Genomic DNA, 18,191 nt, shown 5'->3' on the forward strand with positions numbered 1-18,191 from the left:
AGGTACCCATTTTGAAAAACTAAAAGCGGCATGTGAAATCCTCCCAAAACTTAAAAAAATATTAGAATCGTTCTTATGGGTCAAAGGTGGTCATAGGTTGACCTATGACCCACTTCAAATTATTACAAGATGACATGTCCCTAGTGGTCCTCGGAACCCTAGGTCATATTAGAATCTTTCTTATGTGTCTAAGGGGGTCATAGGTTGACCTATGATCCCCTTCGACACATTAAATGATGACATATGTCCCTAGGGGTCCTAGGACCCCTAGGGACATATTAGAATCATTCATATGGGTCAAAGGGGGTAATAGGTTGACCAATGATCCCCTTCGACCTATTAAATGAAGACATATGTCCCTATGGGTCCTAGGACCCCTAGGGATATTTAGAATTGTTCATATGGGTAAAACCTATGATCCCCTTTGACCCATTACATGATGAAATATGTCCTTAGGACCCATAGGGACATATGAGAATCATTCTTATGGGTCAAAGGGGGTCATAGATTGACCTATGATCCCCTTCGACACATTACATGACGACATATGTCCCTAGAGGTCCTAGGACCCCTAAGAAAATATTAGAATCGTTCTTATGGGTCAAAGGTGGTCATAGGTTGACTTATAACCTGCTTTGACCCATTATATGATGACATATGTCCCTAGTGGTCCTCAAAATCCTAGGGACATATTAGAATCATTCTTATGTGTCTAAGGGGGTCATAGGTTGACCTATGACCCCCTTTGACCCATTACATGATGACATATGTCCCTAGGGGTCCTAGAACTCCTAGGAACATGTTTGAATGCTTCTTATGGGTCAAAGGAAGTCATAGGTTGACCTATGACCCCCTTCGACCCATTACATGATGACATATATCCAAAGGGGTCCTAGGACTCCGAAATACATATTATAATTGTTCTTATAGGTTAAAGAGGGTGATAGGTTGACCTATGACCTGTTTTGACCCTTTACATGATGACATATGTGCCTAGGGGTCTTAGGACCCCTAGAGACATATTAGAATCATTCTTATGCATAAAAGGGGGTCATAGGGTGACCTATGACAACCTTCAACACATTACATGACGATATATGTCCCTAGGGGTCCTAAGACCCCTAGGGACATATTAGAATCATTCTTATGGGTCAAATGGTGTCATAGGTCAACCTATGACCCCTTTTGACACATTACATGATGACATATGTCCGTAGGAGTCATAGGACACCTAGGGACATATTAGAATTGTTCAGATGGGTCAAATTGTGTCATAAGTTGACCTATGACCCCCTTTGACCCATTACATGAAGACATATGTCCTTAAGACCCCTAAAAAAATATGCGAATCATTCTTATGGGTCAAATGGGGTCATACATTGACCTATGACTACTTTCGACACATTACATGATGACATATGTCCCTAGAGGTCCTAGGACTCCTAGCAACTTATTAAAATCGTTCATATGGGTTGAAGGGGGTCATAGGTTGACCTATGATCCCCTTTGACCCATTAAATTATGACATATGTACCTAGGGGTCCTAAGACCCCTAGGGACATATTAGAATTGTTCATATGGATCAAAGAGGGTCTTAGGTTGATCTATGACCCCCTTTGACCTATTACATGATGACATATGTCCCTAGGACCCTTTGGGACATATGAGAATCATTCTTATGGGTGAAAGGGGGTCATAGGTTGACCAATGACCAGCTTCAATGCGTCACATGATAACATACGTCCCTAGGGGTCTTAGAACTCGTAGGGAAGTATTAGAATCATTCTTATGGGTCAAAGGTGGTCATAGGTTGGCCTATGACCTACTTCGAACTATTACATGATGACATATGTCCCTAGTGGTCCTCAAAACCCTAGGGACAGATTAGAATCATTCCTATGTGTCTAATGGAGTCATAGGTTGACTTATGATCCCCTTCGACACATTAAATGATGACATATGTCCCTCTTTGACACATTAAATGATGACATATGTCCCTAGGGGTACATATTAGAATCGTTCATATGGGTCGAAAGGGGTAATAGGTTGATCAATGATCCCCTTTGACCCATTAAATGATGACCTATGTCCCTAGGGGTCCTAGGACCCCTAAGGATATTTAGAATTGTTCATATGGGTCAAAGGGGGTCATAGGTTGACCTATGATGCCCTTTGACCCATTACATGATGACATATGTCCCTAGGACCCCTGCGGACATATAAGAATCATTCTTATGGGACAAATGGAGTCATAGGTTGACCTATGACTCCCTTCGACACATTACATGATAACATATGTCCCTAAGAGTCCTAAGACCCGTAGTGATATGTTAAAATCATTCAAATGGGTTGAAGGGGGTCATAGTTTGACCTATGATCCCCTTCGACACATTAAATGATGACATATGTCCCTAGGGGTCTTAGGACCCCTAGGGACATATTAGATTCGTTTATATGGGTCAAAAGACGTAATAGGTTGATCAGTGATCCCCTTCGACCCATTAAATGATGACATATGTCCCTAGGGGTACCCCTAGGGATACTTAGAATTGTTCATATGTTTCAAAGGGGGGGTCATTGGTTGACCTATGATGCCCTTTGACCCATTACATGATGAAATATGTCCCTAGGACCCATAGGGACATATGAGAATAGTTCTTATGGGTCAAAGGGAGTCATAGGTTGACCTATGACCCCCTTTGACGCATTACATGATGACATATGCCCCTAGAGGTCCTAGGACCCCTAAATAAATATTAAAATAATTCTTATGGGTCAAAGGTGGTCATAGGTTGACCTATGACCCGCTTCGACCCATTACATGATGACATATGTCCCTAGTGGTCGTCAAAACCCTAAGGACATATTAGAATCATTCTTATGTGTCTAAGGGGGTCATAGGTTGACCTATGACCCCATTTGACCAATTACATGATGACATATATCCCTAGGGGTTCTAAAATCTCTAGGAACATATTTGAATGCTTCTTATGGGTCATAGGAGGCCATAGGTTGACCTATGACCCCCTTCGACACATTTCATGATGACATATATCCAAAGGGGTCCTAGGACCCCTAGGTACATATTAGAATTGTTCTTATGGGTCAAAGGGGGTCATAGGTTGACCTATGACCCCCTTTGACCCTTTACATGAAGACATATGTCCCTAGAGGTCTTAGGACCCCTAGGGACATATTAGAATCATTCTTGTGCATCAAAGGGGGTCATAGGGTAACCTATGACAACTGTCAATGCACTACATGACGACATATGTCCCTAGGGATATATCAAAATCATTCTTATGGGTCAAAGGGTGTCATAGGTCAACCTATGACCCCCTTCGACACATTACATGATGACATATGTCCGTAGGAGTCATAGGACACCTAAAGACATATTAAAATTGTTCATATGGGTCAAAAGAGATCATAGGTTGATTTATGACCCCCTTCGCCCATTAAATGATGAAATATGTCTGTAAGAGTTCTAGGACCGCTAGAGACATATTAGAATTGTTGATATGGGTCAAAGGGTGTCATAGATTGACCTAAGACCCTCCTCAACCCATTAAATGATGACATATGTCCCTAGGGGTCCTAGGACCCCTAGGGACATATTAAAATTGTTCATATGGGTTAAATGGTGTCATAAGTTGACCTATAACCCCCTTTGACATATTACATGATGACATATGTCCCTAAGACCCCTACGAACATATGAGAATCATTCTTATGGGTAAAATTGGGTCATATGTTAACCTATGACCCCTTTCGACACATTACATAATGACATATGTCCCTAGGGGTCCTAGGACCCTTAGGGACTTATTAGAATCATTCATATGGGTCGACAAGGTCATAGGTTGACCTATGATCCCTTTCGACCCATTAAATGATGACATATGTCCCTGGGGGTCCTAGGACCCCTAGGGACATATTAAAATTTTTCATATGGGTCAAATGGGATCATAGGTTTACCTATGAACCACTTTAACCCATTACATGATGACATATATTGCTAGGGGTCTTGGACTCTTAAAAAAATATTAGAATCATTCTTATGGTCAAAGGTGGTCATAGGTTGACCTATGATCCGCTTCGAACTTTTACATGATAACATATGTCCCTAGTGGTCCTTAGAACCCTAAAGACATATTAGAATTGTTCTTATGTGTCTAAAAGGGTCATAGGTTGACCTATGATCACCTTCGACACATTAAATGATGACATATGTTCCTAGGGGTCCTAGGACCCTTAGGGACATATTAGAATCGTTCATATAGGACGAGGTCAGTAATAGGTTGACCAACGATCCCCTTCCACCCATTAAATGATGACATATGTCCCTAGGGGTCCTAGGACCCCTAGAGATATTTAGAATTGTTCAAATGGGTCAAAAGGGGTCATAGGTTGACCTATGGCCCCTTTGACCCATTACATGATGAAATATGTCCCTAAGACCCATAGGGACATATGAGAATTATTCTTATGGATCAAAGGGGGTCATAGGTCCTTCGACACATTACATGACAAGATATGCCCCTAGGGGTCCTAGGACCCTTTAGAAAATATTAGAATCGTTCTTATGGGTCAAAGGTGGTCATAGTTTGACCTATGATCCGCTTCGACCCATTACATGATGACATATGTCCCTAGTGGTCCTCGAAACCCTAGGGACATATTAGAATAATTCTTGTGTATCTAAGAGGGTTATAGGTTGACCTATGAACACTTTTGACCTATTACACGATGACATATGTCCCTAGGGGTCAAAAACCCCTAGGGACATATTCAAATGCTTCTTATGGGTGAAAGGGGGTCATAGGTTGACCTATGACGCCTTTCAACTCATTACATGACAACATATGTCCAAAGGGGTCCTAGAACCCCTAGGGACATATTAGAATTGTTCATATGTGTCAAAGGGGGTCATAGGACCCATTACGTGATGACATATTTCCCTAAGACCCATAGAGACATATGAGAATCGTTCTTATGGGTTAAAGGGGGTCATAGGTCCTTTAATGCATCACATGATGACATATGTCCCTAGGGCTCCTAGGACCCCTGGGAAAATATTAGAATCATTCTTATGGGTCAAAGGTGGTCATAGGTTGACCTATGACCCGCTTCGACCCATTATATGATGACATATGTCCCTAGTGGTCCTCGAAACCTTAGGGACATACTAGAATAGTTCTTATATGTCTAAGGGGGTTATAGGTTGACCTATGACCCCCTTTGACCCATTACATGATGACATATGTCCCTAGGGGTCCTAGAACCCCTAGGGACATATTTGAATGCTTCTTATGGGTCAAAGGGGGTCATAGGTTGACCTATGATCCCCTTCGACCCATTACATCACGATAAATGTCCAAAGGGGTCCTAGTACCCCTACAGACATATTAGAATTTATCTTATGGGTCAGAGGGGGTCATAGGTTGACCTGTGACCTCCTTTGACCCTTTACATGACAACATATGTCCCTAGGGGTCCTAGAAACCCTAGGGACATATTAGAATCGTTCTTATAGGTCAAAGGGGGTCATAGGGTGACCTATGACAACCTTCAATCCATTACATGATAACATACTAGAGGCATATTAGAATCATTCTTATGGGTCAAAAGAAGTCATAGGTCAACCTATGACCTGCTTCGACCCATTATATGACGACATATGTCCCTATAGGTCATAAGACACCTAGGGACATATTAGAATTGTTCATATGGGTCAAAGGGTGCAATAAGTTGACCTATGACCCCCTTCGACCCATTAAATGATGACATATGTCTCGAGGGGCCGTAACAGCCCTAGAGACATATTAGAATTGTTCGTATGAGTAAAAGGGGTTTATAGGTTGATTATGACCCCATTCAACCGATTAAATGATGACATATGTCCCTAGGGATCCTAGGAGCCCTAGGGACATATTATAATTATTCATATGGGTCAAAGGGGGTCATAAGTTGACCTATGACTGCCTTTGACCTATTACATGATGACATATGTCCCTAGGACCCTTGGAGACATATGAAAATTATTCTTATGCATCAAATGGGGTCATAGGTTGACCTATGACCCACTTCGACATATTACATGATGACATATGTCCCTAAGGGTCCTAAGACCTCGAGGGACATTTTAGAATCATTCGTATGGGTGAAAGATGGTCATAAGTTTACCTATGATCCCCTTCGACCCATTAAATGATGACATATGTCCCTAGGGTTCCTAGGACCCCTAGGGACATACTAGAATTATTCATATGGGTCAAAGGTGAGAGGTTGACCTGTGACCCTGTTTGACCCATTACATGACTACATATTTCCCTAGGACTCCTAAGGATATATGAGAATCATTCTTATGGGTCAAAGGTGGTCATAGGTTTACCTATGACCCTCTTCAATGCATTACATGATGACATATGGCCCTAGGGGTCCTAAGACCCGTAGGAAAATATTAGAATCATTCTTATGGGTCAAAAGTGGTTATAGGTTGACTTATGACCCGTTTTGACCGGTCACATGATGACATATGTCCCTGGGGGTCTCCAGAACCCTAGGGACATATTATAATATTTCTTATTGGTCTAAGGGGGTCAAAGGTTGACTTATGACCTCGTTTGACCCATTACATAATGACATATGTCCTTGGGGGTCTTGGGACCCTTACGGACATATTAGAATGCTTCTTATAGATCAAAGCCTATGATCCCCTTTAACTCATTATATGATGACATATGTCCAAAGGGGTCCTCGAATCCCTAAAAAAATATGAGAATCATTCTTATGGGTCAAAGGGGGTACTAGGTTGACGTATGACCCCCTTCAACCCATTACATGATGACATATCTCCCTAGGGGTCCTAGGATCCCTAAGGACATATTAGAATCATTCATATGGGTCAAATGGGGTCATAGGTTGACTTATGATCCCGCTCGACCCATTACATGATGACATATGTCCGTAGGGGTCTTAGATCCACAAAGACATATTAGAATCATTCATATAGGTCAAAGGGGGTCATAAGTTGACCAATGACCCCCTTTGACCCATTAAATGAAGACATATGTCCCTACAGATCCTAGGACACCTAGGGACATATTAGAATTATTCTTATGTGTCAAAGGGGATTATAGGTTGACCTATGACCCTGTTCAACCTATTAAATGATGACATATGTCGCTAGGGGTCCTAGGACCCTTAAGAACATATTAGAATCATTCGTATGTGTCAAAGGGGGTCATAAGATGACCTATGACCCCCTTTGACCCATTACATGATGACATATCTCCCTAGGGGTCCTAAGAGCCCTAGGGACATATTAGAATCCTTCTAATGGGTCAGAGGGGGTCATATGGTGACCTATGACCCCCTTCGACACATTACTTGACGACATATGTCCATAGGGGTCCTAAAAACCCTATGGATATATTAGAATGCTTCATATGGGTCAAAGGGAGTCATAGGTTGACCTATGATCCCCTTCAACCCATTAAATGATGACATATGTCCCTAGGAGTTCTAGGACCCCTAGAAAAATATTAGAATCGTTTATATGGGTCAAAGGGGGTCATAGGTTGACCTATGACCCCTTTCGACCTACTAAATGAAAACATATATTCCTAAGGGTCGTAGGACCCCTAGGGACATATTACAATCATTCTTATGCATCAAAGGAGGTCATAGGCTGATCTATGACCCCCTTCGACCCATTACATGATGACATATGTCCCCAAGGGTCCTAGGATCCCTAGAGACATATTAGAATTGTTCATATGGGTCAAAGGGGATCATAAGTTGATGTATGCCACCTTTCGACCTATTATATAATGACATATGTCCCTAAGGATCTTAGGACCCCTAGAGACATATTAGAATCATTCTTATGGGTCAAAGGGGATTATAAGTCAACCTATGACCTCCTTTGACCAATTACATGGCAACATATGTCCCTAGGGGTCATACGACACCTAGGGACATATTAAAATTGTTCATATGGATGAAAGGGGGTCATAAGTCAACCTATGACACTTTTGGACCTGTAAAAACATTTCTAATATGTCCCTAGAGGTCTTAGGACCCCTAGGGACATATGTCATCATGTAATGGGTCGAAGAGTGTCATACATCAACCTATGATCCTCTTTGACCCATATGAATGATTCTAATATGTCCTTAGGGATCCTATGACCCCTGGGCACATATGCCATCATGTAATGGGTCGAATGATGTCATAGGTCAACCTATGACCCCCTTTGACCCATATGCACAATTTTAATGTGTCCCTAAGAATCTTAAGACCTCTGGGGATATATGTCATCATGTAATGAGTCGAAGGGGTTCATAGGTCAGCCTTTGACCCCCTTTGACCCATAAGAATGATTCTAATATGTCCCTAGGGGTCTTAGGACCCCTAGAGATATATGTTGTCATTTAGTGGGTTGAAGAGGGTCATAGGTCAACGTATGACCCCCTTTGATCAATATGATTGATTCTAATATGTCCCTAGGGGTCCTAGGACCCCTAAGGAAATATGTCATCATTTAATTGGTCGAAAGGGGTCCTAGATCAACCTGTGACCCCCTTTGACCCATATGAAGCATTCTAATATCTCCTTAGGGTTATTAGGACCCCTATGAACATATGTTTTTAGCTAATGTGTCGAAGGGGGTCATAGGTCACCCTATGACCCCCTCTAACCCATTAGAAGGATTCTAATATGTCTCTAGGGGTCTTAGGACCCCTAGGGACATATGTCATAGTGTAATGGGTCAAAGGGGGTCATAGGTCATCTCATGACCCTTTTTGACCTATACGAATGATTCTAATATGTCCTTAAGGGTCATAGGACGCCTAGGGAAATATGTCATCATTTAATAGGTTGAACGGGGTTATAGGTCAACCTATGACCTAACCCTCTTTGAAACATAAGAATGATTCTAATATGTCCCTATGTGTCCTAGGACCCGTAGGGACATATGTCTTCATTTAATGTGTCAAAGGGGTCATGGGTTGATGGGTCAAAGGGTGTCATTGATCAACCTATGACCCCCTTTGACCCATATGAATTATTCTAATATGTCCCTGGGTATCCTAAGAACTTTGGGGACATATTTCATCATGTAATGGGTCGAACGGGGTCATAGGTCAACCTATGACCCCATTTGACCCATATGAATGATTCTAATATGTCCCTAGGGATCCTAGGTCCCCTAGGGAGATATGTCATCATGTAATGGATTGAAGAGGGTCGTAGATCAACTTAGGACCCCCTTTAACCTATATGAATGATTCTAATATGTCCTTAGGGGTCTTAGGACCCCTAGTTTTATATGTCATCATTTAATGGGTCAAAAAGGGTCATAGGTCAACCTATGACCCCCTTTGACCCATATGAAGCATTCTAATATGTCCCTAGAGGTCCTAGGACCCCTAGGGGCATATGTCATCATGTAATGGGTTAGAGGGAGTTATAGGTCAACCTATGACCCCCATTGACTTATAAGAATAATTCTAATATGTTTTGTACATATGTCATCATTTAATAGGTCAAAGGGGGTCATAGGTCAACCTATGACACCCTTTGACCCATATGAAGCATTCTAATATGTCCCTAGGGATCCTAAGACCCCTATGGACATATGTCATCATGTAATGTGTTGAAGTGGGTCATAAGTAAACCTATGATCCCCTTTGACCCATAAGTATGATTCTAATATGTCCTTAGGGATCCTAGGACCCCTATGGAGCTATGACATCATGTAATGGGTCGAAGGGGGTCAGAGGTCACCCTATGAGCCCCTTTGACCCATAAGAATGATTCTAATATGTCCTTAGGACCCCTAGGGACATATGTCATCATTTAATGAGTCAAAGGGGGTCATAGGTCAACCTATTATCCCCTTTGACCCATATGAAGCATTCTAATATGTCCCTAGGGGTCCTAGGACCCCCAGGGACATATGTTATCATGTAATGTGTCAAAGGGGGTCATAGTTCACCCTATGACCCCCTTCAAACCATATGAAAGATTCTAATATGTCCCTAGGGATCTTAGGATGTTTAGGGACATATGTCATTGTGGAATGTGTGGAAGGGGGTCATATGTTACCCTATGATCCCCTTCTTCCCATATGAATGATTCTAATATGTCCCTAGGGGTCTTAGTACCTCTAAGGACATATGTCATTGTGAAATGTGTTGAAGGTGGTCATAGGTGACCCTATGACCCCCTTCAACCCATATGAATGATTCTAATATGTCCCTAGGGGTCTTAGGACTCCTAGGGACATATGTCATCCTGTAATATGTCAAAAGGGTTCATAGGTCATCCTGTGATCCCTTTCGACCCATATAAACTATTCTAATAAGTCTTTAGGGGTCCTAGGATCCTTTAGGGACATATGTCATCATGGAATGTGTTGAAAGGGGTCATAGGTCATCCTATGAGCCCTTTTGACCCATATAAATGACTCCAATAGAAATAATATAGTAAAAATAATTATTATATATATATATATATATATATATATAATATTTACAGATAATAATAATAACATAATATATTTTTATATATTAATAACATAAGTCATAATATTAAGAATATATTATAGATTATAATTTACATATGATAATAATAAAAATAATATATTATAGATTATAATTTATATATGATAATAATAATAGTATGTATTAATAACATATATATAATATAATACATTATTATATTTAATAAAAATATAGTAAAAATAATAATAATATATTATAATAAAATATGTTATATTTATAGATAATAATAATAATAATAACATAATATATTATTATATATTATATCTTTATGTTAAGTTATATATATAAAATTTCATATATAACAGTTATGTTATTGTATTATATATCTATAGATTATATATTATATCTTTACATATTTCATAACTCAAATTAGTTATTTCACTTACAAATTCATTTTTCCCTCTAATTTTTATGCCTTTTCCCTCCAATTTATATGCTGCCGGTATCGGATATCAGATCTCATATTGGATATCGGATATGAGATCTGATATCAGATATGAGATCGGATATCGAATCTCAAATTGGATATCTGATAAGGCTTGGGCCTTACTTTCCAAGTTTGGTACCTAGATCGGTGAAAAAAAGTCAGAGTGGATTTTGAAGCGCTTTTAGACGTGTTCAAACTCTATTTTGTTTCACATCACCACTTTTTGGCACACCATGATCCTACACATACCCATATCTTGTAATAAAAGCTAGGAATGAGATAATAGTGAGAAGTCTAGTGACTTAGGAAGATTTACTTATGAAAAAGATGGTACTTGAATTGGATAACCCAATTTTCTTTTAATTTTTTTTTTTGGAGATGTTCATATTTGAATCATTCACACATATTTTGGGTGTTTCTTGTAATACTACTTTCAGTAGTGATTTTACCCACTCATCATGCAATTTTCTTCTAAGTGTCTTTGGTATCCATGAATTTGAGAGTTTATCTACCTCCTTTTGGTAATAATTCAAGGATTTAAAATCCAAATATAATATTTTTGTTTGAATATATTTTTCTTCAATATACTTTTCATTTGGATAACCACATTATGTATGATAACTTATTGGCTAGGAGAACAAGAATTGATTTTTTAAGATGGATTTTCATTTTAAATATTTCAATCACCGATTTTGTAACACATGTATGGAATTAACAACATTGACTACATCAACAAAAAATTCTTTAGCCCATGATACATTGGATGCCAATAAATCTATTGTTAGAAATAATGATACAAATTATATCTCCCATAGTTTTAATAAGTATATATTATCTCCATTAACTACTTATATTAGGATAAATTCATTATTGTTAATGTGGTTAAGAATTTTATGGAATAGTTGAATTGTAACTTCACCTTGGAACTTGAACTTTTATTGGATCTCAAATCATGTATTGAATTTTCACCATTTGATTTTACCTCTCCAATTTCATTCCTTGATATTTCTAACTAAATTTGTCCTTATCTTCAAATCTTCTATATTTGTCTAGATCATCACTCTATGTCATGCCTTGACCAATCTTTCACAGACAATTATTCTTTATTGAGCTAAGTTCTTTCTTCATTAAACAACTTCAAATCTCAGTTAACACTATGCTTGCTCAGTAACCATCTTGCTCGAAAAACTATTCTACAAATAACTTGACATCCTTAATTTTTGTCCTTGATTTACCAACCACCATTTCTAGCTTAGAGAAAATTATTGAATCCTTAACTCTTCACTTTACAACTTTACTCTTGTTTTACCAACCAAAATAACTTACTTTTACATCATCTCAATAGTTAATTATATATTTTAAAACAATCAAACTAATATTATCTTGCCAAATAAAAATTCATCAGTTTCCCAACTAAGTTCAGATACTTAACATAACTTCTCCATTTCATCTTCTATCTTTACCATCCATTCACTTATTCAACATCACATCCTTCATAGGATTTGCAAGTTATAGGAATCAATATTTGTCAATCATCTTAACACCAATGACAACATAACAATTGATCCAAATATTCTACATACAATTCATAGCTTGATCAATTGACCATGTTCCTCATTAGCATCACTTGTGTAACCATAATAGTTCTTCTCATTCATTAGCATAAATTGTGTCTAATATTATGCGCCTTTGGCATTCATGAAAACACTTCAACATTTCTAACACTTTATAAATATACCATTCAATAATAGTAAACTTATATTCTCTCCCTTTCATCTTCTATTGTCATCATTAGAAAATTGTTTCTCATCAACATTATGTCTTCTTCTTTATCATGTTTTCTCTCCCATAGTTGTCTATGGCTTTCTTTACATAGCTTATCTACATTTTCAACGCTTCACTCTTTCTTTTCCCATTATTATATTTTCTTTGTATATTCTCCCTTTTTCTATACTCATCTCCCCCTTCGAAAAAAATGCCAAAAGCATCTTCATATATTTTTGTAAACTCATTTTTCATGTAGTTGCAACATGTACCTTTCTTATATTGATCACTTTTATTTCCTCACCTCATTTTTACAACTTTAGGTTGTTCCTAAAAAGTAAATATTTGCATCAACTCACAAATAGATGTCTGATAAAACATGAATTAATGAAATCATGCATCTTCTTATAGTGAGTACTAAACAAGGGAATGACCCTCTAGAGGTATCCTTAGGTAATGGCTTTGTAAATATATCAACAATCTTCTTCTTTGATTTCACATATTCCAACCTTGTTAAACTTGCAATCCAAAAAATAATTTGATCTCTCCAAAAATTGGGAATTCAAGTTCCTTTTCCATTTCATTAGTGAATGATCTACACGTCTGTTCATGTCCTCTAAATGTGATATCATCAACAAATATTTAAGCTATTAAGATCTTATCTCCATATTTTATTTTCGAGTACACATTAATATTGTCACTAGATCTTATGAAATCAATTCTCATCAAATATGAGTGTAGTCTTTCATACCATGCTTGGAGTTCCTCCTTCAATCCACATAAATCCTTGTGTAGTTTTCAGATGATATTTTTTTGATTCTAATCAACAAATTCTTCTAGTTGGTCAATGGATATTTCCTCATCTAAAATTCCATTCAGAAATGTAGACTTCACATCCATTTGATAAACCTTGAATCCTTTGTAAGAAACATATGCAACTAAATGGAATGAGGCTCCTCATATGGATGGATTTAAAATGCATCAGTTTGCTATGAAGTTGAAATATGTCAAGTCTCAAATCAGAATTTGGAATCAGCATGGATTTAAAAATGTGTTCTCTCAAAAATTAGTAGTCAAACAACAACTAGAAGATGCATATAATCATATCATTCAAAATGGTATGAATGAAGATACATATGTTTCTCAAAGGAATCTTCAGTAAGATTGGGATGAGTTATGTGCAAGAGAGGAAACTTATTGGAGACAAAAGTCTAGAGAGCTATGGCTTCAAGATGGAGATAGAAATACAATTTTTTTTCATGTTTCAGCTAAAAAAAAGAGAGTCACCAATTCAATATTTCAAATCAAAGATGCTATTTCAGGTGATCTTATTACTAATGAAAATCTTATTCAGAATGAAGGGGTGAAGTTTTTTAAGAATCTCCTTGCACCTAATAGCATGCCTTCTCCTTCTAACTCACAAATGAATGAACTTCTTGATTTAATTCCAAATATGATTTCATCTCAAGATAATGACATGTTGATGGCACCTTTCACTATTTAAGAAATTTGCAAGATCATTTTTTCTTTTCCTCCAGATAAAGCCCTAGGCACGAATGGTTTCACTGCTATGTTTTATCAAAGTTGTTGGGATATCATTGAATGGGCTTTATTGGCAGCTGTTGAAGAATCAAGAAGGTGCAAAACCATGATTAAATATTTTAATACCAAAAATATCTCAATTATTCCAAAGATCAAGGATCCTCAAACATTTGCAAATTTTAGGAAAATTTCACTATGTAATCTATCATACAAGATTATAACTAAAGCCATATATCTTCGAATGCAACATCTTATCCCTCGCATTATTTCTCCTGAACAAGGTGGATTTGTTCTGGGAAGGGAAACTATGGAATGAGCTATAGTAGCACATGAGGTTCTACATTCTATAAATTCAAATCATTCCTCAAATTTTGTAATAAAACTTGATATGATGAAAGCTTATGATAGGGTTTTTTGGAAATTTTTTCTGCAAGTGCTTTCCAAAATGGGTTTTTCAAAGAATTGGTGCAAATGGATTAAGGCATGTATTTCAGGTGCTTGGTTTTCAGTATTAATAAATGGTAAACCGGCGAGCTTCTTCTCTTCTACTCAAGGGATTAGGCAAGGAGACCCTGTATCCCTAGTTCTTTTCATCATTATGGCTAAAGCCTTTAGCAGGACCATTTCACATCAACATAAGCTCAGTAATTGGCATGGCATGCTTATTTTGGGTACAAATATTGCCACAACACATTCTCTATTTGTAGATGATACACTTTTATTTGGATTGTCAAATGTTTAGGAAGGTAGGCATATTCTTCATGTTCTCAGTCTATATTTAGTAGTGTAAGGTCAAGCCATTAATGCTCAGAAATCAAAAATCCATTTTTTAACACAAACAAAGTGATTTATGATAAAATTAAATAAATATTGGGTTTCTTAGAAGATTTATTACCTTCTATTTATTTGGGCATCCCTTTCTTTATGGGTTCAAATAAATCTTCGTACTGGGACTCTGTCATTCAATGTATTTAGAGTAGAATCATTGCTTGGACAGTTAGATGGTTATCCTTGGCTGGGAAAGTCTTGCTAATTATATCAATATTAGCTGCAATTCCAAATTACTTTTTTGCTATTCTTAAAGATCCCCCCAAAATTCTAGTTCAAATTTAGAAAATGATTAAGGGCTTCTTATGGATAGGTAATATGGATGATTCTCATAAGATCCCACTTATTTCACTATAGGACATGTCACAGATTCTAGTAGTAGGAGGGGTAGGTGTGCATGACCTTACTAAAATAAATGAAGCATTTGGTGGGAAATAGGTTTGGCAAATGTACACTAAACCTCAATCCACTTGGTGCAAAATTATGCAACAAAAGTATCTAGATAATAATGATCCTTCTAGAATTCTCTCTATTTTGGATCCTCCTAAAGGTTCGGTTATATCGGATTTCATGATAGCTTCTCGTAATATTGTGGTTAATTATGTTACTTGGGAAGTTAATGATGGTACTAAAGTTAAGTTTTGGAGAGATTTTTGGAATGGTCAAATTCCACTTTCCAATAATTTGATTTCTCTGAATATTATTGAAGTGTCAGAACTACACTAGGGTACTCAACTTTATCAGTATGTGGGATATGTTTGTGAACTTTCAGGGAAAGTGTTTTGGAAGGATCCAATGGTTTTACCACTTTCATCGCAGGAAATTAGACAATTCAAAGACATTTTGTCTTCTAGGAAAGTCTTCTTTTTTGGATCTCAAGATAGGATTTTATGGGCTCTAGCTAAGGATGGCAATTATTCAGTAAAAGAGGGTTATAAAATTTTGCAGCAAAGTCTTTCACATAAAGTTACCTGTAGGGAATTTTCATTTTGTTGGAATCATATTGTACTTCCAAAGGTAGGTTGTTTCACTTGGCTTGCACTAAAACATAGGATTTTGACCAGTAACAAATTGACTAGATTGCACATTGCCTCCTCTTTTAACTATGTTTTTTGTGATGAGTGTGAAGAATCAGTGGATCATCTTTTTGTCTCATGCTCATTTTCTTATCAAAGCTAGAGTTTTGTCTTGAATAAGTTGCACTATAGTACTCCTCTCCAAAATAATTTGTGGGATCTTTTTCAAGCTTGGCCAATCCTTTATCCCAAATCATTATTTGCAAACCTTCAGAAATGTATCTCGTCATTGGTTATTTGGGCTATTTTGTGGAAACGTAACAAACACATTTTTAGAAAAGAGAGTCATACCTTAGAAATTTTTTTGGATGGAATTGAAAGATCTATCTCAGAGGTGACAAATTCAAGTTTGAAAAAGACAAAATTTAATCCTATTGTTACTTCTTGGGACTCTCAAATTATTCAAAGATGGAAACATTTATTCATTCTAGATGGTTGGAAAATTGGTAATTCTTCCACTTCTTCATTATCCCATAAGAAAACAGGATGGAGACCACCAGATGAGGGATATCAAAAATTGAATTTCGATGGCGCATCAAGAGGTAATCCTAGCCCTTCTAGTTTTGGTGCATGTATCCGAAATTTAGATGGAGATGTTGTGGCAATTATAGTATCCTCTTTGCCTATTAATACAAATAACATGGAAGAGGCACAAGCTCTATTAATTGGTCTTATTTTTGCAAAACAAGGTAATTTTTGGTTTCTACATATTGAAGGGGACTCCTGTGTCATTATTAATGCTTGTATTCATAGGACTATCTTCTCTTGGAAGTTAAAATATATTCTTATTCAAATTTGGAGGCTCCTAGATGAGTGCTTGGATGTTTGTATTTCACACACCTATAGGGAAGGAAACCATGTTGCGGATATTCTTTCGAATTTGGGTTGTGATGGGTTGCTGGTTTCATCACTTCACCCTTTATCCATAATTGAGAAACATGCTACCCTCAAAAATTTAATTTAGGAAGATAAGTTTGCTAGATTGTGCTCACGTATATTAGTTTGAAGGAAGGTGATATTTAGTTCTAGATATATTGATGGGTGGTACTTGATTCATCCTTTGTAATTATTTGTTCAAAATATCTAAAACTATGTATACATTAGGAATGATGCTGGGTTTTCTTCACCGATTCTTTCCCAGTTGACCTCGTTGAATTAGATTAATAAAAATATTATAGTGGCTTGCCACTTTTTCCTAAAAAATAATAATTTTTTTTTATCATACCTTCTAATCTAGAAACACAAGAAAGTATCTAACCAGAATCAATTCTTTCTTCTTGAGCATATCCTTGGCATACTAGCTTTTGTTTGTTCTTTATCATATCTCCATTTTCATCCATCTTGTTTATGAAATTACACTTTATACCAATAAAACTATTATCCTTGGGTCTTGGTAGAAGTGGACAATTATTTTTTTCTCAATTCAATCAATCTCTTCATTCATTGCATTAATCAAATATTCATCTTCTTGTGTATCTTTGAATATTCTATGCTCAAATATGTAAACAAAACATGTATTTTTTCTCTACTTACTTCTTGTCATGATTCATGCATTCTTGTCTTCAACTATCTAATTTTGGAAATGGTTGCTTCTGGCATAGTTTGCTAAAATTGGCCTGATTCTTTGATCTTCAAAAGTTTCTTCACTTGATAGGGGTTCAACTCATTGCAACTTATTTTTGCTCAGGTATTGCTTTCTATTTCTTGAGTAGGGTACTCAATGGACCATCTTGTACATATACAAATCTTTTATAGGATTTAGTTTCGTTCTTTATTTCATTATCATTCTTATCTACAAACTCATCAATCCTTCTATTTGTACTTTTCACCATTTTATTAGTAACCTTGTTCAAAAATTTATTATTTTTTCTTGTTGTGGAGTAACCTAGGAATATATCTTCATCACTTTTAGAATCAAAATTTTCATTCCTAGCATCTTTCAAAATATCGAACCTACGTGCAAATATTTAAATGTAGGTC

This window comes from Cupressus sempervirens, chromosome 8, assembly GCF_028749045.1.
Source record: "Cupressus sempervirens isolate cs-2001-9-10 chromosome 8, ASM2874904v1, whole genome shotgun sequence".
Lineage (NCBI taxonomy): Eukaryota > Viridiplantae > Streptophyta > Pinopsida > Cupressales > Cupressaceae > Cupressus > Cupressus sempervirens.